General features: G+C 44.1%; 1 protein-coding gene across 5 annotated transcripts in view; it reads left to right on the forward strand.

The window, feature by feature from the left end:
• qsm (Zona pelucida superfamily protein qsm) overlaps window positions 1-23350 on the forward strand; it is a 304012-nt gene that overhangs the window by 233735 nt on the left and 46927 nt on the right. The window lies entirely within an intron of this gene.

The following is a 23350-nucleotide window of genomic DNA, read 5'->3' on the forward strand; positions in this document are numbered from 1 at the left end:
CATGAACACGTTTTTTTGATGAAGGCGAAAGCCGAGAAGGTGACTTAATTCCTCCGCACGAAATTTACACTGCCATATCTCCTATCTTACTCTATATCAGTATCTGCAATTTTGGCTTCTTGAATAAACAGAGGTAACTTTTTGCGCCTCGTATCAACACAATAAGTTTCCATATCCGCCACTTAGCACAGCGCCAATATGCGCCCTTGCATCCGAACGTTCACAGCCTAACTACAATTCGCCCAGCTACAATCGTAACGGAAAGTAAGCAGAGAAACCTAAAATAAATCAAACAGCAGTAGCGACGCAGCAAGATGACAGGGCTTGCAACACGGCCGGCGGAAAGGAAGCTAGTCAGCACACCGGCTGCATTTTACGTTGTGCGCGCGGAAAACCCATATTCCGCGGCTCTGTTTCCGTAACGTCATTTTTCTCACCGAGTAGTCGAGAGGCGTTCCGCACGGGCGCAGTTGGAATGAAATGTTCTCGGTGCCGCGCTTCGAGGTTCCAACCTCCGCGCAATTTTTTTTTGTTTCCACCTTTTGCTTCTTCTCACACTTTCGAAATTTTGATTGCGTATTCTTTCTTTTTCTTATAAGATCTGCTTCCTCAAATACGGTACACCGCTTCTTTCCTTCTGAGTCTGAACTATTTGTCTCTGTTACTCCCTCAAGCTCCAATGAGTCTTTTCTTCTCTGGTGTGAGTTGCCATCGCGGTCTGCGTTACTTTTATCTCACTGGCGCTGCAACGCGCAGCTCTGTTTATAACTTTATTGCAATCTGTTTATCTTCTTATACAGTACCTCAACGACCGTTTCGCCGGCTCCTCTACAATATCGAGCTTTTATAAACTTTTATTTTAGTGGTTAAAGAGGTAGGTTTGTTTTATGCTCGCGCGTAAGCAGCCAACTGCGATATTCGCCCGAGAACACCTACTTCGCCTCTCCTTACAGACTAAGTGTTGCTTGTTGCTTCTGACGGGCTCTTCTTGGTCTGTCAGAATAATTGTATGCAGTGACTGGGCCGGTCCATCCAATGCAGGTAAGGCATTCGAACGACTCTGCACTTCACTGCTCTGAAAGGAAGGTGTTTAGGCTGTGTGCCATGCGAAACAATGTACAAAAGGGGCAGTTTCTTTTTATCACGCTTCTCCTGTGCAATAACCGAGAAACGTAGCACGCATTTACCATGACTTTGAGGAATTACTCTTCATCACTTAAGGAGAGCCAGTGCAAGCTGCGTGCTTTTGTAGACGGCAGCATTTATAGCGTTGCAGAATATTAGACAGACACAGCCCCGTGGATTCTTTCTGCTACCCTTGCTTGCTATGCTCTGCGCGCATCTCATTTTTCTTGATATCTTACTTGCTCCTTTAAAGTAGTTTTTTTGCGTCTTTTGGAGAATATGGGTTGCTTCTTATCCGCAGTTTTCTTTGGTGTGCTTCTTGTCGTTGAGTGAAATATGTTTGCAGGCATAAAGTGTGTTTGTTCACCGCAGTTCTTGGTCTCTAGAGAGCTTACCTCATCTGTAAGCATAAGCCGAGCTTGTTTCCATATAGTCTGTTGAAGCAAACTCAAGACAACGCGCTTTGGTTCAACGCTATTGCCTATATAACTCTAGCTTTATTTAGCCGGATGCCTGGGGAACAACGTATTTATTCTTGAAAATATTTTCTTCGCGTCCGAACACATTGAACAAGTATTTTCGCAAGAACCTAATCCGTTGGAATTTTCGAGGGAGGTTCTAGTGCTACGTGCCCGTGCTGCGTTCTCATTTTTGGCAGTCATGAAATCTTGATACTGCTTCCTTTACGAAATTTTAAACCACTTGGTGAGGTCAAGAGAATTGGTGCAAGTTTTAGCTTTTTGGAACGTTAAGGATACTCCACTCACTGAGCACATTCGCATGCATGCGTGTATATACTCATGCAAGTGCGTGTGCGGACAAACATGCACTTTAGCTACCGCGTGGTTAATCAGTTGGAATCTGTAATCATGCGTTTGCACTTTAGATGATACAGAGAAAAAAATAGCGTAAATCTCTAAATCATCCATGCCAAAGCCTGAACCCAACGTTTTCGCATTTTCCACAATTGTTTTTTTTTTTTTTCGTGCTCTTCAATCTAGTACTAACGAATGTCGTTTCGGCCAGCTCTCGTTTTAAACTATATTAGCATCTGCTTGCCACTGATTTAGAAATCTGGGTTCGTAAAACAATTATGAATTATTGACTAGCATGTTGCCAGGCAAGGCCATATGTAAAGTATGCAGCCTACGAGCACCATGCAATGAAGACGAACTAAGAGGCCTTGAAGAAGGCGAATAATTTCAATGAAAGGGCGATTAAGTGCACATATCTGTACAGTTTATGCAACGTTTTAGTGGCACTCTTGTCAGAGGAGGTTAAATGAAAATCATTTCAAAGTCGATACTAAATGCGATGTGAAAGAAAACAATTTGCCGGCGATTACATTACCTCCTATATCGAAATTTGAGCGCAGCTCGTCAGCTGTCTCACCTTTTTCGATAGATTGAGGCAAAGATTTCGAGCGTGTATGTACAATTACAGACAACTTTTTATTTTTCATACATATTCCTTCAAGAAACACTTCACTAACAGTTTTTGACTCTCATGAAGGAAGCTTTGTCGTCGGAGAAACGAAGAGAGCAATTAGGTTATCGGGAGGTTGCAGGAGGCAGCGCGTGAGCCCATGGAAACGTTGCGCGGTGAAGACACTAATGCCATAGGCTGCAGATGAGAAGAAAGAACCTTCGCAAATATTTTAAACTGACTTGAAAACGCTCTAGCCAAAGTTAGTAAGTGTCTCATCGAATTTCTAGAAATATGTGTTTTAAAGGAAAATGAGGGCGGGCTAGATACGGCCAGACCTTCCTCGAAAACCAAGGGTCGATCGGCTAGAGATCCGGACTATCAAAATATCTGTATATATGTAAACTACATCAAAATATAATGCTTTTCTCTGTGACTAAAGATAAAGCGCACAGGAAACACACGCAAGAGAAGCAGACACAGGAGCGCGTGTCCTGTGTCTGCTTGTCTTGTGTGTGTTTCCTGTGCGCTTTATCTTTAGTCAAGCAATGCACCATCTAGCCCAATTTCAAGTTTTGTTAAACTATTTTTCTCTGTGAGTGTATGAATTCTCGGCTACTGCACATGTTACCCTGAAGTTCGGTGTGGGCTCTCGCATTATTCATGAATTATTATCCTAGCAGTGTGTGCCATGTGTGGTCACGTCTTCCACTTGAGCTATGAAGCGTGCCTTTCATAATTAGTTTACAGGTTTGGAAAGGCGCAGTGTCTGTCACACTTTTTCTGTGGACGCCTGAATCACACTGTAAGGGAAGGAAGGAAGGTGGGAGTGAAAGTGGAGCTGGTTGCAAGGGACAACACCCACGCCGCGAAACCCAGGAACTAGCGCCAATGAGCTGCGCTCTAAAAAGTCACCGGGAATAGCGTGCCGAGAAGACGTTCAGCACGTGTCTACGATAAGAGGCCGTTATAACTCGCCAGTGCAAGGCGACTGAGCCAGTTTAGTTTAGCAAATCTGAGTTAATTCTGAAATTTGCTACGTGCTATTAAGTAGTACGACCAGCTGCAGCAGAAAAAAACACTTACGGTTGCTCGTCATGTGAGAAGCCCCACTGAGGTGGCTCAGTAGGGACCTCTACTGCTGAACCAAGACGCAGGATCGAATTTAGGCAGCGGCACCAGCTTTGGATAGGCTAAAAGAACGGCGCCCATGTGCTGTGCTATGTCAGCGAATGTTATAGAGCCCCAAGTGGTTGAAATTTGCCTAGCCCTCCACTACGGCGTCTCTCATAGTTTTAGACGCTTTGAGACAATAAACCTCACTAACCAAACCACATAATCAAGCAAAATCATTAGTTGATGCTTAACAAGCCGTGCGGACTCTTTGCTCACAGTGAAAACCCGCTGTGAAGGAAGCAATTAATGTAGTCTTATATAATCTGCATAATAATTTCGCATACACTGGTGTACATTTTTACGTATGCACTTTAAAGCGTTGGAGGTCGCAAAGCCCTGTCCAATCAATTGACTGAAGAAGTTATTAGACGAGAACCTCTGGAGAGGTTCTTGCAATTTGTCAGTGTAAATTGTAACTACTATTAACGTGTAGAGGAAGCATAGAAAAAATAACACCATTACAGCATCGTCTTTTGCACTATATTTCATGTTGCTTGAGAAATGAGCTGTGTTTCAAAAGCGAGTATCGGTTTTACCGACTGTCGTGACCTTGTGCATGCATATTGAGAGCTAGTTAAGACGTTATCTTGTCAAACAGACTATCGACCTCAACAAAGTTGTATTCTTGAGAATCATGTGACAGCCGTACATTGTCACCGCGAACGCATCTGCGCTGTTGAGTTGATTATAAAGGCTCTTTTTCGACAGTGGAAATTCCTTTAAATATATCAGCTGTTAGTGTGAATGTATCATTGGGGGGGGGGGGGAATCCGCTCAACTGTACCGCTGTTTTTGCTGCGCTGTCCTTCAAGCCACGTAATAGCACAGTAATGTCGAATTTCTTCGCCCTATCATTCGCTGAGAGGATTGCAGACTACCGATAGCATATTTTGATAAGACTGATATTTATAGTAAAGGAAGCGAAGGCGGTAACAAGATGTTTATAGCAACTACCCGTTTTAATTTCTGGTATCAAGTGTTGCCGTTGCACGCTTATGGTACTTCTCATTTCTTGCTTTTTTCCCCCTTCCGAAATCTTACCCAATGGGCGTTTCCTAGTTTCAAGCAGTAGCAGGGCCTGGACAGAATTGAAAAAAAAAAAAAAAAAACAACAACTATATTGAGGGAAATGTGTTTGGGGCCAGGTAAAGATAAAGTGCTTCATGCGGAAGACGCAAAATATTCAATAGCACAGTTCCCAGCGAAACGGATGCAAGAAACGATAAGCCGTTGATTAAGCGGCCAATTTGTTAGGCGGTCTCGATATCTTCGGAGCATATTAATTTCGGCCCGGAAGCTTCGCTATTGATTCTGCGTTCCTTCGTCTAAACCCGGAAAGTTATGAGAAACGTAGGTTCCCATAATCCTGAAAATAATATGTCAAGAACAACGGGTCGGCTTCATTCTGCGCAGTCATATATCTCTGCCGTTGTAGGCCGACTGGCTGATCAACTTGTGGAAGAAAAAGCAAAGGCGTTCGAGTGCCTAATACTTGCTCACAGCATCTTTCAAGCTACGCTTTTGTTGACTCTTTAACCAGCAAAGTGTATTAGAAATTACTAACGAGTGGTTAGGCACGTTTTCTCATGTTTGACCGCCATTCGTTGACATTTCTTGGTACGAACAATCTTGTGATCTATTTTCTGCATGTGGAAGACACGTTTCAGATTGCTCCGTTACGTTTCTTTTTTTTTTTTTTTCCACTGACTGCGATTCTGTATGACTTCATTAACGTTAATGATGCCCTTTGTGACATGAATTGTGCAATGTGTTTATTCCAGGCGCCTATCTCTTCTGCTTGATGTGGTCTGAACGCATGAAACACTCGCTAACTAATGCGCTTGGAGAAATAAGCGTGTGTCTAGTGCTCCGTTTAGCAGAGTTAAAATGTTAGTTGCTGATGCATTAGAAACTATTGGCGCCAAAGATCGAGAATTTTTTTTTTTTTTTAACAATATAAAAGCGTTCGCTGGTTACAAGGCACAGCGTAAAAATTACCGTCAGTAATATGCTTTTGCAGAGCGTGTTGTCGGGCTTCTTGTTTTCTCTAAAGGAAAGTAAAACTTCACAAAGGGACAATGCGAAAAGGAAGACGCGTAGAAGCGGCAACATCGACTCGGGTCTCCATCTGTTCTACCATGGAACTGAGTTTTCAAGTGTTCTTGAGGAAAATAATAAGAGCAATTGCAGCCGCATGTATTGTTCATAAACACATAATTGAAATCTGTAAACGCCTACTGCTACCCACCGTACGAGTAAGAAAGCCCGGCATAAATAAAGGATCTAAGAGTTTAGAGAACGAACAAACTGCTTATAGCTCTTCTTGATAAAAACTTATACGTTGCAGTAATGACAGCATGATCCAAGGAAAAGTCACAGCTTATGACTGCTTCCCGAGACAGATTTACAATCCAGAACCGCTCATGATAACAATTTAATTTTGCGAAAACAGTTAGGCTTAACAGCTGGTCGGGTCAGTACTCCATTGTAGATATCTAAACAGCGTGCGACAATGTTTTTGCTTGGGTAAAAGGCGCTTTCAATCACAGCAACAGACCAACCGTTTAAAGTCCTCAAATGTAAAATATACGTGCGCACCTGCAGCTAGAGTTCGTGAATTCTACTCCCGTCCCTTGGATACGATGTTATCACTGGTAGGTGTTATTACACGACCGTAATAGGTTTGGTAAACTTAAGTGTGACATCACGTCCTTGACGTCACCCTATTTGACTGCTTTAATTACCTACTTTATTTTTTGGTACTTTCAAATTGCGCGTCAATCCCTTCCTATTCCTTTTTTGGCTCGACTTCAGGTTGCGTGACGTCACATCTTTGACGTCACCCTAATTGAATGATTTAATTAACTATTGTATTTAATACATTCAAATGTGGCGCCAAGCCATTCGCTAATGAGACCATTTTCGCCTTTACTTTTTCATTTTGTGCCTCTAAATAATTACCTAAATAACCTATAGGCCTAATTATTTCTTCGCACGCTACATTAAATCATCTTCTAACAATTAACACCACTCATTAACCTCTACGACTTCTCAATTACTCACAACTGCTGTGGACACGATTTTTCAAATTGCGCGCGAGTCCCTTCCTATGCCCTTTTCCGGCTCTACTTCCGGTTGCGTGACGTCACATCCTTGACGCCACCCTAACTGACTGATTTCAATAACTATTTTCGTACTTGATACATTCAAATGGGGCGCCAAGTCATTCGTAATGACACCATTTTCCCATTTACTTTTCCATTTTTTTGCTTCTAATGAATTACCTAAATAACTTATTGGCCTAATTATTTTTTCGCACACATTACATCACGCTCTATCGATTGAAGCCTATCATTAACCTCTGCGACTTTTCAGTTACAACTGCTGAGGACACGATTTCGCATGTTTGGCCTGTAGTTAATTACCTAATTGTTTTCTTGACTTAATTATTATTTCGGACACAACATTATGTCACCCTCTATCGATTGAAAGCACTCATTAACCTCTACGACTTCTCAATTACTTCCAATTGCTGCGGACAACTTCTACATTCGTTGCCTGTCATTAATTAGCTAATTAACTTATTGGCCTAATTATTCGTTCTGCAGCAACATTACGTCAGCCTCTATCGATTGGCACCGCTCTATAATCGCTACCCCTTCTCAATTACTCGCTACTGCGGCTGACACGATTTTGCGGATTCGGCCTGTGGACACTGTCTGTGAGCATAGCGAAGTAACGCTTTCGCGTTAAAAAAATATACTCCCTCAGGGTTAAAGAGGTGCGTAGAGAGTATGAAGCATTACACGTAGAAAAAAAAAAAAAAGAACTGAGACATTCTTGTACCGCCGGCTGTCATGTAGCCACTGACTCAGAACTCGACGTCGGTTCCCTTCTGTTGCAGCCTCACCACCCCGAGCGGTTTCTCTTCGCCTCGGAAACAGATAGCGCGCCGACCGAAAGGGAGACGCACGAGATCTCCTCCCTCGGGGCGACGCGGGCCTCGGAAATAAAATAACGGGTAACGTGAGCGAAGAGGTGATGGAATGAAGGAAGGGGAGAATACGGGGAACAACACGAGCAAAATCAACGACGACAAATAAATGTGTATACAGCGTCGGCGCATCATTACTCGTCGGGCTCCTAGATCGTGCCACTGATGTCGTTTCCGGCCAGCAGGCACCGAAAGTGCACTGCCCGATAAGCGACAACGGGACGACGCTGTCCCTGCTCCCGAGCTCCCTGTGGGATCCCGAAAGATAGAGGAAGGGAGACTCGTAGAACTGTCCACGTATTAACGACTACGGAAAAGACGGGAAGGAACCTCCCTCTTGTCCTCGGGTCAAAACGGCAATCTAAAAATGGGACTAGCGGAGACAGACAAGTGAAGGCTGAATACTGGGGAAGCAGGATGAATTGCCGCTGTGTCATTTCTCCTGCGAAATTGATCTTTGACAGAAGCTATATTACCGGAGAATTATGACCTCGCCGCTTTCGGAGGTGTATCTCCAGACGGGGGGAGCTGCTCTACTCAAATTGAATGGGCTCTGTGTTGGTTGCAAGTACTTCGTTGCAATTGAAGCAGCCACTAGCTAAGACAATGGTGTCGGACGGCTGAATTCCTGTAGGACTCGATGAGTCTAGAAAGAATCTGCGGCCTCCTGTAAGGCTTGTTGGTTGAAAGAGCGGAGTTACGGTAGCCTTCTTTTGGGGAAAAAGCATGGAAATGTATTGCGTGTGCGCGATAGGTCCTTTATGTGCGGTGGTGGTGTTGCTTTTATGTTGAACGCCTTTAGCCGTGCATGCTAGTCTTGTGTACGCTTTCATTTTTTGTCCCTTTCTTAAATTGGGTACGACTTTTACCGTGTTTAAAAACGTAACGATGATGAAGGTTCTTAACAAGTGTCTGATTTTATGAAGGCGCTACTAAACGCGGAGTCCGGCTGATAGAAATTGAAAGCTGGCACGCAGATTTCCAATGTAAAATAGAGGGTTATCGCATTTGGTAAGCAACCGCTCAAACCACCACTGTTCATCCTCATAGGGAGAGAGACCTTGCGGTGTGTTATTTATTGTCCACCACAGATCCCATAAACTGTCGGTGTCCAGCATACTCTCATTCAATAAATTTGGGCAAGTTTTGGGAATTCAACGCACTAAGTGTAATGTTGTGGGAACGTGCCCCCTCTTCACTGCCCACCCCCCCTCTCCACCTTCGAGTTCTGTGAGGTCAGGCCGGTTCAGCTAAGATGAACCGTAATTTCTTTATCACTGTAATTAGTGAGCAGTAGCTCAAAATTATGCGAAGCAAAATATTATAATTCCAAAACAGGTGCAGGATACAAAACTATCCCGAATGAAATGGAGTTCATCTTATCATCTATAAGGATGTATTTATTCCCGAACTAACAGCGATGTTAAGCCCTTGTGAAGCTATATTTTACTCCACTTGTCAGAAACAACGAGTTTGTTCGCAAGACAGCACTTAGACGAAAAAGGAGTCTTATAATTCTAATGGGCTACCCGTGAAGTACATTGATCTAGGTGTATTATGTAATATTTAGTGCAACAATTAGATGCTGGAAAGATATGTGTCTCAAACGCTCGAGCATTTCTCCAAAGCAAATTGTGCTCACTACTACTGTCACGGATGCGCAGAAGCCAACAGCAAAAAAAAAAAAAAAAAAAAAAAAAAAATATATATATATATATATATATATATATATATATATATTATATATATAGAAATGCTTATGGTCCAGTGTTTAACGCACCAAAGCGACATCGTCTATGAGGGATGGGCTGCGGTGTCGTTGACCATGTGGGATTTAACGTGAAGTCAAATCCCACGGCTATGCAGCAGTCTGCGGTCGCCTCTTTCAGCAAGTAGCTGCGGCTCATTCCAAACATAAATGGGAATATACAATTTTTGACCGTTTGCATTGAGTTGTATTGACGACAGCGACTAGTTTTGCTTTGAAACGGCGCCCAACGAAAGTATCACTTCATTTGCGACGCCGTCTGTCAAAAAATCTGAAGCGCCGAAGACCGCGACTGATTATGTCCTTATCCAGCATGACATACTCGATATGGACATGCATTTTTTATTTTGATGGAGCGCGGGACGATATCGTGAAAAAAAAAAAAACAAAAAACAAAGCTCTCTTGTACACGCCGCACGCTAGCACATAAATCACTGCAGACAAGCGCGCGACGCGAGCACGCATCCACACTGAGCAGGGTTCGCCGCTTGGACGCAAGGTGGCGACTCTGCTCGATCTCGAGGCCAATAGTATATCAATTTCTTTAGCATCTCTAACACGGGAATATCTTCGACATTTTTGTGAAACAAATTTTCGCCACCGCGACCATAATGGAGCTGATTTCAGCACACATTAGAAAAAAAAAAAAAAACTGGGTGCAAAGTGACGGAAAAACTAAGTTTATCACTCCGCATACTTAAAAGTGCTCTAATTGTAGTCTACTTATGCTTGTGCACTTTTCGCCAAGCAGTTACTTTGGAAAAAGCTTGGCTAGTGCATAACGGACAGAAAATGAAATGGGAAGGTTTGTTTTAAGTTGCGGACCTCTACGGCAATAAGACTCCCTTCTGTGTACTTCTTCACGTTGCCTCTCAGGTGGCTGCCGTCCCGCCCTTTCACTCCCGTCTTGGTCAGACTCAGCGCTGGCATGGAAGGGTTCTCTGACGCAGACAATTAGAGTATTTCGTTTCCACGTAGGGATATTGGGAACCCGATGTCACATCTCGTCTTTCGCAAAGACGCGAATTGGTTGCAAAGGGCTTGTCCCACCGCACTCAATTTCTTGCCTAGTTTCCTAGTTTTCTATACCTTCTGAAGGCCTTGGATACTGATGTTTCGTGTAGATCTCTATTTCGGCTGAAATACCTTTCCGGTAGGAGCGAACACGTCCGCAAAGATGAGGAAGGAAAAAAAGAGCCGCATGCTAGTGTAAGCATGCGGCTCTTTTTTTCCTTCCTCATCTTTGCGGACGAAATTTTTTTGTCCCCACCATGCGTTCTTGTCGCAGTGCCCTTGCAAGACCCAAAGGCAGTGACATATACGTGAAGTGCGGTGGCAGGTGGAAGGCGACCGGATGCAACTGCCGCAGTGTGGACGTGCCCAGCGAGGTGCGTGGCACCGTCTACACACTCGCCCCGTTATCCCGTCGGTATTATTTTATTTGTCATTCTGTGTTTACAAAGCTTTTTTTTTTGCTTTTTAGTACGCGGTAGCTCTTTCGTTACCCCCGCCGCCTTTTCTTTTTTGCTGACTAGTTCTTCCACACCTTGTTGTCACGCTCTTTAGCGATGCGGGGAAGCGTTATCTCTAGCGAAGGGCAATTCGCTTGAAATGGTTAGGGAAAACAACGCTGGCGCGTGCTGTTATCTTGTTGCTTCCTCTTGAACGTTGTTGTCCCGGAGGTGAGGGCATGCGGGGTGATGCATACGTGATAGACCGTCGCGGCTGATCCCGGAAGTGCTCCCCTCGTGCTGGTGGCCAAGCTGGAGCACGCGTATATACGAGGGGCGTGAAATAATTACTAGAGAGCAAGGGAGAGGAAAATGGGGACGAAAAACACGAGTAGATAGAGCTGCGGCGTACCTTGGTGGCAGCCCATATGCTGATAAGGTGAAAGTGTGGTCTGTTTAGGAAGGGAGGGGCGAGGGGCGCAAATGGGGGGGGGGGGGGGGGGGCGATTCGCAATGCTTCTTTCGTGAGCCGTTAGGTGTGGCGGTTCGTGGGAAGTTGGGCAACAACGTAAATAGTTTCCCGGTGCCTCTCTTCGGTGTAATTGATTACCAAACGGCTACGCTAACATGGGGAAGCAGAAGTTTCCAACGTAGTGCTGTCGCGTGGCCCGTGGCGATAAAAGTTTCAAGAAGATTGGCAGTTCGTCTGGACCCGGAAGCTAGAAAGGATTTTAGCCATTGCCCGGATAAGAGCAGCGTTATAAGGATTAACCTCCACAATATTTTACAAGCAAAATTTAACGCAGCATTCAGACTGCGCGCAGTACGTATAATGTACGCAAGCAATAAAACCATTTAGGACGCAGAGCACTTGTTATGTGGAGTAGCTATACCTCCAAATTTAAATGAAAAGTATTTCGTAGATAATAAAGGATGAAAGTACGAGTTCAAAATATACACTACATGAGTTTAATCGGATGGTATAGCTACGCAATACTCGCGAGATATGCGACGGTAAATTTCTTAGAAGCAATCTGCACCTCTTTTCTTTCTCTTGGTGCCTTATCTCGCGCCACTCGTGTACCGGAATTCACGGCAGGAAACCAGGAAAAAAGCACTAAGGACTATTCGTAGGGCGCTTCGGAGTAGGATTTCAGAAAGGTACAATATATTGAGGAGCGTCTACTCGAGATTGTTCTGCTGAAGCCTTTCCTGCTAGCCACCTACTGTCTTTTGAAAGGTTCATATTCCCGAAAGTCCCACGTATCACAGCTTTCGGTTTTTCGAAGTGCAAATTTCGGTATCGCTTGCAGGAGAGTTTTCGCATACACAAAAACGCTCTTTCACATGCACAGACTCATGCTTGAGGAGATCTCTCTGTTACTATCTTACAAGTGAGGAGGACGTAGAGATTGCAGCGAGGACAGCATGCGGTTCTGAGCAGGCTATCTTTCATTCCAGCGTCCACGCATTTAGAACGCGACTAAGAAGAGGTCTGCGTGTCGTCGAGACAAGGGAGTTGCCCCCGCCAGAAACGACGCTTTTTGTTCCCGTTCGCTCCGCGCACTCTTGCATTGTCGCTAGTCGTCTGTGGGATGTTTTCAGGGTGGTCGTTACTGGCGGCCTTCGCATTTTGCGTCCATCATTGATGCCTTTGTCCAAAACGTTGCCGTTCGCTTGTAAGCCGCGGAGAGCGGACGTTACGACTGCCCTTTTCCAGAAATGCGCTGGTGTTTTAGGCCGAGTCAAAATATTTCACAAGTATCCTTTCAGTAAAATAGTAGAATATGGCATTTGTATGAGCGACGCCTAATGCTGCAGTTTTTTCGCCGCAACCTTGCTGCCTTTCTTTTCTCTTGCCTCTCTCATTTGGCATTTATAGTCAGCGCAAGGCACGGGGCTTCTACATTTGTGTCATTTCATCATACCTGATGAGGGTATCCAGCAAATAAATGGGAATATTTCCACTTTACCCTTTCGAGATGCTGTCAGGTATCGAACATAGTATATATATGCCCGTATGGTGCCAGCGCAAGACTGGTAGCAATTGAGCGTAGCTGCTGTTCAAACTTGGTGCACTTTGCAAATGGAGGCTAGTTTCAATTTCTTTAGAGATACTTATACTGCCACAACATTTTTGACGGGTGGTTATACCAACTTCTCTGGCAAAGAAAGCTGGGTGAAAACGTATGCGGGATGTAATGAACTACAGGAACAAATGTGTTCTCCCTTCCTTACGTTTTGCTTCGAAATGCGGCTAAGGGTTCCGCGCAACATATCACCATTTCTGGGCATGGAGTTCCGTCTACCCTAGACGGCTCAGAAGCATGCCGCATATGATTTCTAAAGTTTTACCACTTCACTTATGCGGCATGATCCGAAGCTCGCGTCGTGAATAAATCGGCCGCAGTATTCCTCGCTTCGCCCTACGCTTCCCGTAGTCCCCATGGGTGTCGTAAAGAGGCGCCCTCGACTTGACAGCCAACTTGGCCGAGCCAGCAGCGATATGTTTTCGTTTCGCAGCTTCAGTCTCTCTGCGCCTGCACAACCGAAGCAAGCAACCAACCTGGGCACTAATGAGGTAGAGCGGAGCGTGGACGGCCGACAGTTCAACAATGGCTGACGGGGTTTCTGAACTAAGGCTTGATTTATGGAGCTCGGTTTTCGTTGCTGGTCTGCAAAGATAAGGTGCAAAGCGGTGCCAAGGAAAAAGTGAGGGAGAGGATGTACTGTGGAATGGCGCCTAATTTGACCCCAAAGAACGGTTGGAAAGAGCTGAATGGTTGCTACAAGAGTAACTCCTGGTGGGATGGCTGCGTGACATAAAGACAAATGGCCGACCGTTTGGAGCTCACGCATAGAGAGGGCCATTTAACTCAGCCGTTTATAAAGCAGACGCTGATCCTTTTGAATTCATAGCAATGTTTTACACGGACGCTCTAATTGTCTTATTCATGATTATTACCAGAAGACGCCGTTTAAGGCTCGCACGTCCCTGCAGGCAGTTTCTCTTTTAGTTTACGTCTTGGTGACCAATGAGGGAGAATAATAGCGATGTGCCATGAAAAATAGACCTGCCTGTTGACTCTGTTTCAATAATCGGAACATTAAAAATGCTATCCATTCTCTCCCATCTTCAAGTAACGCCACCACTACCCTTCTTCGGGAAGTCTTTATTGTTCCCTCTCGCTTAGAAAACATACTCTGGTTTCTCATCATGCGTTGTCAAAGCTGGTAACCACCATCGTGAAACTTACTAAGACAAGAAAAAAAAAGGGCCAACAACGTGCAAGCTTTGTGTGTTGATGTGCCTCGGCTTTAGCAGCTTGTGTAACATCAGTCTACGGGACCGACGCTTTTCGGGCTTATTGCACCAAACGCAGCAGGGACGTTTGGCGTTGTACACCGCGAAGAACTGTAGCAGAAATGCTGAAAAGACCTTCGAACACGCAGATAAAGATTAATGGCAGCAGCAACTTTGGCACAGCCGCAGGGAATTACTACAATTACCAGCATGCACTCCGGTAGCGGTGGCGTAGCGAAACTCTTAGTGAAATCAGTCTATTAGAGATTACGTTTTTGCACACTCACGCATGCTACGCAGCTTGTTATTCCTTTCGTCCAAACAAAGCTGCGATTGTAGGAAATCCGAACTAAAGTGGTTATTATTCTGCAATTATTTTCCACAGTATCTTATCACTGTAAGCCTAACTTTCGGCTCCATCCAGACATACTGTATTTCCGGGTTTCAAAGCTTGTAGGCGTTGATAATGAAGGCGGCTTCATAAGTATGCCTTATTTAGGCCGAGCTGTATGCACGCTGGCCAAGTAGAAGCATATTCACCATTCACAAAATTCCTCGAATTGTCGCTGTTCTGAATGCAGAGAGGGAGATGAGAGTGAGATAACTACCTAAAAGTTTTTCTTATGGATTCTAATTAGTAACTCTCCCCTTTAAAAAATAGACATTGAAAAAGCATTGCTGTCACAAAGGTGGTCTCCCATCGAAACATTTACCGTTTCGTGCCATCAGTAATTTTTTTTTTCTGCATGCTCTGCAGGTATGGAATAAACATAGTTTCACAAAATGTCGAGCATCCTTTTAGCTTGTTTCGGACAAGTTATTCTAGATCACAAATAAAAAATAGCGCGCTGTTCTGTCTTACAGACTAATCGCCAGGCTAGAATAGAATCAGATCACTGACAACATTTAGCATTTCATTAGGATTCATAATTTTCTTTTTATCAATGAAGCCATGTTATCTTTATTGTTGGAGACTACAGGATAGGCGGGTGGTCATCTTATAGCAGTTTTTGCGCTCTAAGAGCATGTTTTTGCTGAGCCAGACCCAGAAAAAAACAGGTTTGCTTCACAAGAAAAAAGTATTTCAGCATGAATAACGATGCCAAGAAATGCTTGCCAATCTTGTTGCTATGGTTTGTGCCATCGGTAACCAAGGCTTACCCGTTTAAGTAAGACTTTTCCTTTGCTGTACCGTATTCGAACTACGTCATAGATTGCTTCAATTCTGGCTTCAGTGGAAACATGCCTAAGAGACATGGTTTAGATTTAGTTAAAATTGTTAGTCTTCTTGTCTCACAGCGATAGTAATATATTTGGCCTTGTCTATCATGCGCAGAATTTCGTCCCTGATGACTGCAGCCGTCAATGAACGTGGAAAGATCCAAGGACCGTTAACGACATGTGACAAAACAAGCTGATGATGTAAAACTCTATTTAAAATTGAGGGACGCTTAATCTCCACCATGAAGGGTATGACTCGATAACGTAGGCTACCTGCCACATATAAAGCCCAGCTTTAAACAAGCTGTATGAACGTGCCTGCGTGGACCAGGAGTAAAGCGCCTGACTCAGAATGCAAGGATTCTGGCAGGCTGATTCTGGCATCCCCCTGAAAGAAAGAAAGAAGATGAAAGAAAAAAACCTGAGTTGGCAGTTCCTGCCAAACGTAGCCACAGGCAACCCTACACCCATTTAGTGCGCAGCCATGTCACATGTTAGCGTCATGCATGCTCGTGATTTTTCGCCTACAACGTTGACGGCGGCAGCGCTGACGCCATATTTTCTGGCGAACAGGGTCTTTAACTTTGATGGTATGTCCGCCACTGTTCCACCATTTTCGTGGTTTTCGAAGCTTCACACAATCTATAAGTTGCGCGAAGTTCGTCTTTAGCTTCATGGTACGCGCATAGAGGCCCAACATGCCATTCCCACCACCTTGACCGCTTAGTTTAGATGACACTACTATCTAGCCTCTCCCGCAGTGGCTAGGAGTGCAGTACAGCCAAGCGTACGAGAACTGTTGTTGCGATGAAACAATTACCCTGTGGCTCTGCGAGATTTGAAGATGAGCCTGTTGTCCTGGCTGCCACCCTCCACCGCTAGGACCCTCGTCTCTTTGCATAATTAAATATTCTGGGGCCTTGGATTGATTCTTGGTCTCACAAAACACTAGAGTGGCTGTTCACATTCCTAAAAAAACTCGTGACTGAGTTCAACGCTGAGAAGCTTTTGTAGAATAATAATAATGGCCTGCCGACACTTGCGAGATTGATTTCAGATTCCTAGCTTCCCTTTTTTCACTCTCTTTAATCCCCTTCCACGCTTAGGGCAGCCAGCTGGGCGCCACCTACTTAATCACCCTGCATTTTATTTTTTTTTCTCTTCCACTTTCTTCACTTATATGTGCGGCTTGCGCAGCAAATCAGAAATCTGACCGCGAAATTTTTATTTTTATTTTTATTTTATCGGTAATTTTCTGATTGACTAAAAGCGTATTTACAGTAATGGCAACATTGAGTAGCAGGACTGTCGCAACGATAGTGTAGTGCATGTTCTGGTTTGAGAGGAAATATGAACTGAATGCGCAAGTACCTCGTGCAGTCTTATTGTTTTTGTGTAATGCTCGTTAAAAATGTGCACAATACAAGGCAATTCATCTGAACTAACATCGGCCACTTTCCACTGTCATCATGTTGTGCATAGGGATAAAATTGTGTGGTTTATGTTTTGCTTGTTTCGTGTGTAGCCTGGCTGTGAAAGCAGTCTGCTCGTTTATAAACGCAGCAGAACACTTGTTTAGGTAAAAGAATAGCGATTTCCGCGCTGAAAAAAATTGTGAGCACCATCAAAGAAGTGCATATGCAGTGGCACGCATAACTTTACTTTTCGTATTTCGTTTCTTCAGAAGGTTGATGAAGTTCTCACAACATAGAAGAGCTAAACTATGAACAAGTTGCTGAAGAAATCACATAAAAAAGGAAACTTCGTATCTGCGCCTGGATATGTTGAGTACCATTAAGGGCAACATGACGTCAAATTGATTTTCGTCGCTTTGCGTACAGGACAAACAAGATGAGATTGCGTCAAGATAGTCGGGCGGCATTCGCGGTTTTCTCAGGCAAACAATGGAAGAGCAAAATGCAATGTGCAAACGCGCACTCGCAGCAAGGCAGTCCAAAGGGTGCCAGAGATATTTCAAACGCTGTGGAAGCGACCGCCGTATTCGAAAAAGTAATTTCGAGGCCCCAGGCGAATGACGCACAGTGTCTAATGACCTGAGGGCTCAGCATTTGGCAATTTTTACTAGAGCGTATAGCGTTTTCTTTTTAATAAAGAGCTTTTTAGCTAAAGAGACGCTGTTAGAACACAATGGCTTTGCGAACGACGTTATTAGGTTAGGATCGGTTGGGGAACATGAAAGTAAATTTCAGCATGTCAAAAAAAAAAAAAAGCGTTGTAGGAAATTTGGGAATGTTCATGCAGTGCGCGAGGGATCTAGGAACAGGTTGTGAGTGCAATATCATCGCCGAGGTAATGGAAGCAGACGGTGTAAAAGCAATCGCGAAGTTGCGTTTTCTTTTTTCTATTTCTTCTTGGTATTTTGTGAATGGCTTTTTAGTTTTCGTCATCATCAACGCCGCATAGCCAATTATCTGAAGCCACGTAATCGGTTCACGCTGTGCGGACACAACGCCGATGACTTTCCAATTTTAACAACAGACATGCCACCTTTGAGATGGTCACAGCGAACTGCAATTTTCTCTATGATAGATTCCGGTGGGCTTGCTGAAAGGTACAATGCCCCACACCCAAACTCCATGCCTAACCCGACAGTTGAAAAAAAAAAAAAAAAAAAAAAGACAAGGAGGTGATATATTTTTCTTTCGCTTTCAGATGCGACGTGGCTGATATATGAATTGCATTGACATTGTGCTAGCATAAGGCCCGTGTCGTAGAAACTACTGCGTCGTTCACGAATGCATTAATCCGACTTGTTACTGTTTAATCCGATGTAGCTAAAAAACAGACCAATTAAACGAAAGGCCCAAGTGAAGACAGCATTTATGAAGAGGTTCCCGTATCATAGAAAAATAAGAATACTGAAAAATAAATTGGGTATGGTTAAGGCAACTATTGGGCGCCAACCAAAGCTTGCCCTTTGATTGCGAAACGAAAGTGCTATACTGGCCGATAATGCTCGTTGGTTCATCTGCGTTATAAGGGGTCACGGTGAGTGTGTTGTGTTCTTTCCTTATTGGCGTGTCTTGAAGGTATATTGTGATGGTAACAGTAATTACAGTGAAATAATTAGGCGTTAGTAATTAGGTGCAGAGCTTAATCGGCATCCGAAAGCAAATAGCATCGTGAGTAAATAGAAAGGAATGCATCGACTAAAGAGAGACGTCGTCTGAGTCAATGGTATGATCAGCTGGTGATAGCGAACGTCAAGCATGCAGGAAAGGCGATGATGATATTCATTAGCACTGTTATGATTCATTTTTAAAGGAGAGTTTACGCGTCTCCGAGGTTTTTGTACATAATACTGACATTATATAGTGCACAATCTCATAAAGCTATTATCGTTCTTTTTTGTGTACATTGCGTAGAAAACGTATTTGTAAACAAGGCCAGAAAAGTGCCCCGGAATGTCACGGAGTGGCACAACGGCCTTGCCACCGAACCCAGTGGATACGCTTGTCTTGTCTCGTGCTGTGAATAAAAGCGGTTCCTCCACGTTGAGCACGCCTTGGACAATAAATTCGCTTGGTGTCAGTGCAAGGCGCGACTCGAGCGGCTCTGCAGCGCTCAATAATTCACCCCGTTGGGGCTGAGGAACTCTGCTCAGATATTGATGAGCTGAACGCTGGACGCAATCCGGGGCGCTTCGCAACGACAACCTAACGTGACGGCTTTCATCTTACCCTCCCTCTGTGCTAATCACGGTTCGAAAGGTTCGCAATTAAAGCAGGGGGTCACGTTCCGCTGAAGAAATTGCTGCTTGCTTGCAGAGCTCGCTTATGCAAATGCTTCTGATGAGCTCGCTTCGGAGTTAACTGTTGTTAACAAGATGTAAAGAAATAAGCGAAATGTAACCGGAAGTTCCTCAATTTCTTTGGCAAGGTCGAAGCGGAATATAAACTTTGGTGTGCGATGAACTCTAAACATCGAAGTTTTGACAAGTTCTAGTTTGATAGACTGGCGCGTCCCTTCGGGCGCAATGACAATCGCCTTTTTGTCATTCAGGGTCATCCGAACCGGCATCATTCGTTTTTGGCTTAACAAGTCGGCGTTAAGATTTTCCAGGATGCGGCTGTCAACCTAATTTCGTTTATGCTTTGGTCGACGATTGGAAGTTTGCAGATGCATTATTCGGCTGTATTGTTCAGCCTAAATAAAGCCCAGCAACATATTTCTTGTCTTCCTTTTTCTAGCAGGAATAACACAACCGGCAGCACGCACTTCTTTGTCTCATGGAAATTCATGCCATAACCCCTTTCTCGAACATTTTGCTGAAGCCCTCGCTTGGCATGCCTGCGTTCAAACTTTTTTTTGTTTTCTTGTTTCCTCTTCAGCAACTATTTAGTGCCATTCTACGCTTTCTAGTACCCGTGTTTGCTGTTTACCCCTTCTTTGTTTGTGTTGGTAGAATTGTTTTCAATTTATCAGCGTTACGATTTGTTCGATTGCGTGGAAATACCTGGGGCTACGTGATATTTATTCGCTGTTCGGTTTAACCTGTGTCGCGAATTCTGTTTTAATATTTATCCGTTTGCTCGTCGCCTGTTCTATTCATTTGTATAGTACTCTGGAGTGAGATGTTTTCTTACGGTGTGTGGCACTTCTAACTTTGTATTGCTTATTATGTCGTTTTATTAATGGACTTCTGAATTTTGGTCCTAACCCTCACACGATGGACTAACGGCCTGTCAGGTAATTGAATAAGTAAAGAAAAAAATTTAGAGGGTTGAACGCTGCTGAGCCAAATATTGGGCGAAAGCATTGTTGTTGTTGTTCTCCTCTAATTTGATGGCACATACCCACACAGGCGGATCGGCCAAGAGTTGGGGTGCAGAGGTATTAGACTGTATATTACATCGCAACACTACATCGCAAAAAAATAAATAGAATTAATTGCTAGGTAATAGAGAAGGAAATGTAAATATGAAAAACCAAAATAAAAAAGGGTAAATACTAACACACGCCGATAAAGCATTAGCTGCGGGTGACCGAACGTTTTTCTTCTCTTTTTTTTTCTTCATCAGCCCATATATACAGTTCCGCTTTAACCAAGCCATATGAACGTGCCTTATTGGCCTCTAGGGGTGACGTGAATGCCAGGGTCCTAGCAGGCTGATTCTGACATAACCGTCCCATGTGAAACGAGAGACCCAAATTGGCAGCTCCTGCCAGCTTGGGGTCGTCTACGGGGGTCGTCTAAAGGTTAAAGGTCAAGCGTGGTTACCGCTGGGACCAAGGTGATGGCTTGAAAGTGCGAGTAGTATTTCTTTCGCAATAAAATCAAGCAACAAAAAGGAGATTATTGGAGTGGATTACAAATGGGTCTGCTTAATGTCGAGGACATTAAGCGGACAATTTGTTGTGCTGCTCAAAACATTCCCGAGACGCCATATGTATTTTTGATTGTACTCTTGGAAGAATGGCAGATGCATGGCACCTCTACCGCTAGAACACGCACGCACGCTCACCAGACACAGGCATGCAAAAAGTTAAAATGTCACTATGTCAGTTTGAGTTTGCGTAGTGGCCTTTGTGTTTCGAAAAAACAAAACAAAACAAACACAGATTTGGTGAAGCGATCCGAATGTCTTGTTTAGGAATATTTGATGTTCTTCTCCCACTGGATGTGTACTTTCGGAAGTAAAAAAGAAAAGAAAATACTCTAGTTCTATTTAGAAGTTTGTCTCCTTAATGACATGCACATAGGAGAGGTCGGGGGATTTCCTACTGTCGTTTTGCAAGACACTGTACATGAATTTGAAATGTCGGTGTTTGAACAAAGGGGCTATGCCCCAGAAAACAAATCCCATTTGAAACCAGGATAACAAAAATCGTGTTGAGTTTTGGGACCTCAGTTAGCGTTGATGGTTTGTTTATGATATTCGTAACATTAAATCAATTTTTTTCACTCAGTGAAGTGCTGAAATGAGTTTTTGTCCCCCTATGATGCAGTGGAGCTACCATGATGATGACGCCCACTTGCTTTAGCCCGATAAGGTCGCATACAAATTTCGTGAAAAGCGACTATAAAAATCCAGAGCTGATGTATTTTTCCTGCTTAACGCAGCACTGCAGTATTTTTTTGTTGTTGCTGCTGTTGTTTCAAATTTAACAGAGCAAACATTTATAATATTGCATTTATTATAGAACGAGAAAAATTGATGCGATAAACTCTGTATGAGCTCAAATTCTGATCAGTCTTGAACCGCATCCCGGCTCTAGCGCTAATCCGGTTTTAGGAGTACCGGGGTAGAATGCGGCCGCAAATTCGGCGCTTAATCAAAATTTCAAGTAAACCCGCTTTTGAGCGCCATATGGGCCCACGTGTGCGCGCGTAATGTATGTACTCCCGCGCTTCAGCGTGGCAGATTGCCCGCGCCTGCTCCGCACTCGAAGCTCGTTCCTAAGGGACATTTGGCTTCCATTAGGGGCAATTTGGGCAATTTATGACCCAATCTATCTCGCTCTCTCCTCTCTGGCTCTTTTCTCTTTTTAAGGGCAATTGAAGTTCTTAGCTGAAGGTTTTTTTGTGCTGGGTTTTCCTCCTTTTGGCCAATAATTTTCACTCACCACCTCAGAGTTCGATCCATTCCTAATGTCTGAGCTGCCGGTCGCGCAGCGGCAAAATTGGCTAAAAATGCATTCCTACCAGGATTTCTTATAGTGACAAGGTGTGCATGTGTGTGTGTGTGTGTGCGTGTGCGTGTGTGTGTGTGTGTGTGTGTGTGTGTGTGTGTGTGTGTGTGTGTGTGTGTGTGTGTGTGTGTGTGTGTGTGTGTGTGTGTGTGTGTGTGTGTGTGTGTGTGTGTGTTTCATTGCATATCTTGCTATGTGCAGCCCAGGTAATTCAGGAAAGATAAAAGTACTCAGAACGAGTTCGGCCGAGAGAGCGAGAAAGAAAAAAAAAAAAACTATTAAGACGGCCGCTGTGGGACCGCACGATAACGATTACTCAAACGAATTTAAAGAACCACGACGTCATTAAAATGTTCTCCGCTATAGTGGGCACCATCAAATGGAGCACATTCTTTTGTATTGCGCCACTTGAAATATACCTTTTTGCCTTGTATTGTTTCTTTTTTCTCTCGCTTTGCATTGTGCTGTGTTAGAGAAGTTTTCTATTGCAATATGTTGACGGTGTGAGTAAAGATTTGATTTAGATAAGGAATACAGATTTGATCTAAAAAAAACGATAAGTACTGGAATGCATGTCTGGCTCTAACAGGCGGCCGGAGGCGCTGGGTATTGCTCTGTTTCTGTCTAGCCAGCATCTACGTCCCCTTCCTGTACCGTCGTGGTGACTGATTGCTACAGGGGCAGAAATAGTACTAAAAATCAATTCAAAAGGTATAACAGGAATAGAGCTATGCACGGGCCCGAGCTGGTAGGAAAGCCCATACCCGGCCCCTTTCCTACCAGGAATCCCTCTTCCTCGGGCTTGGGGAGGGTCCGGGAAAAGGTATATTTGTCGCGGGTGGGCAGGACTTGGCTGGAAACCCCAATCACGAACACATCCAACATTTGCGAAAGTGTGAATACGGATATAGTGGGATAAGCAGGATGAACAGCATTTTCCCGCGTCCACCCCAAAGAGCTTCCGAGCTCTTTCCCGGCGTCGACCTCCCTTTCCTCGATACCTCGTCGCCGAGAACGCATCTTGGGTAGCCGTCAGTGACTGATCAGGGGTCCAGGAGTGCAGCAAATGCCTCATTTCAATGCATAACTTGTTGTTTTTGCACAATGAGGCAATTATGCGGATTTGCTGTCTCTCTACCTATTGAGCAAATTTGGCATTTCAAACCTGAGAACTAAACATGTCAAGACCTTGGATAAAATTATCATCCTGAAATTCTTTCTTTCTATGCCAT

This window comes from Amblyomma maculatum, chromosome 6, assembly GCF_055883805.1.
Source record: "Amblyomma maculatum isolate TAMU_Amacu chromosome 6, ASM5588380v1, whole genome shotgun sequence".
In the NCBI taxonomy this organism is placed as follows: Eukaryota; Metazoa; Arthropoda; class Arachnida; order Ixodida; family Ixodidae; genus Amblyomma; species Amblyomma maculatum.